Source organism: Dermacentor albipictus, unplaced genomic scaffold, assembly GCF_038994185.2.
Source record: "Dermacentor albipictus isolate Rhodes 1998 colony unplaced genomic scaffold, USDA_Dalb.pri_finalv2 scaffold_29, whole genome shotgun sequence".
In the NCBI taxonomy this organism is placed as follows: Eukaryota; Metazoa; Arthropoda; class Arachnida; order Ixodida; family Ixodidae; genus Dermacentor; species Dermacentor albipictus.
Window position 1 is genome coordinate 3,663,311 of NW_027225583.1, and position 1,409 is coordinate 3,664,719.

Below are 1,409 nucleotides of genomic sequence, written 5' to 3' on the forward strand. Positions count from 1 at the left end.
TTCTAACCGTGCGGATGGCGAGCTGGTCTAATTGGTTCGGGTTCACAGCTTTCGCCTGTCGTTTACTCTTCTCTTGTGCTTGCGTGTTTAACTGTTTCGCTGGAACATTGCATCCTCTCAGTCCCCTACCCTTCTCAGACACTTCGCAAGTGAATACACATTTCAATTTATTAAGAGAAGCACCGTGTCGTGCGATTCGCGTTGTTCGTGGACGCTTAAAATGTCACTATAAAACGGTTCAATTCGACTACCTCATCGTCTACTAACCACCGCGTGGCCAACTTTGACGATGGTGTGCTATTCTCAAGATGCATCGGCAAGTCTGGCGTTGTTCGTGGAAGCGGCCATTTTTGCAGCAAAGATGATCGATAGAGCTCTTCACATGGCCACTTGGCTCACGTGGGTGAGTCAGCCATTCCGATGCGATAGCTGCACGACTTGGCGAAGGCTACTCCAAGACCACATTTGAGACAACTGTGTTGCGTCCATTGGTGAAATATGCAGTGGTATAACTGGCAATTGTAATGATAGATTGAGGCTGTGTCAATTTGAGTAGACTGCACTATCTGTAGCAGAGGTCCTTGAAATCTGGCCTTACATCTTTCCAGCCCACGCGAGCCATTTTTTGCTGTACGTGAAAGCGACAGGCCTTGAGTGCCCGACTTTAGACGCTGCACGTGCCTTGTCTCTTCGGTGTGATAGCGCGTGCCTCACCTCCCTCTCTCTCCGAACCTGCCATTTCGTCACGCGTCAATGCTGCTAGAGTGCTGAAAGGGTGACGCGTCGCATGCACTCATGTTTTGCCCGCTCGCTGTGGGACGCGTGTGGTTTAACTAGCAGTGCACAATTTTAGGTACGAAACACGCGCAAGGTGACCACGTTTGAGTTTTATGGAATTAAAAAAAATCGCCTGTGACAAATAGCGTAATTCTTTTCCTTTCGCAGGATTATTCGAAGAGGTGGACCTTACTAGCATGAGATATCGGAACACATATTCGACTGATCAACAACATTCACCAATTAACTCAATTATTTACAGCACATATCGCAATTTACGAAATCTAGCCGCTGAGAATACAAGACGTGTTCGCTTCAAATGAATTTCCAAGATGACATCAGTTTCGAGATAATATTTCCCAGAGTGTGGAACGAGATACATGCGCGTTTCAGTTATACGTTTGTGCTTCAATGCATAAAATAACACTTTGTTAACAAAGTAAGTGGAACAACAGTGCATTTTTACAGAAAGCTTCATGACCTGACAGACGCACACGCCCGTTTTTGGAGGTATGGCAACTCTGGTTGAGCGGCTCGAGAATAGGTGTAGGGCCAAATATCTGAATTTGCTTTTTTTAATTCAAACCGGACGTTCAGTTTATTTATTCACTCATTGGGACATAACTAAGGGT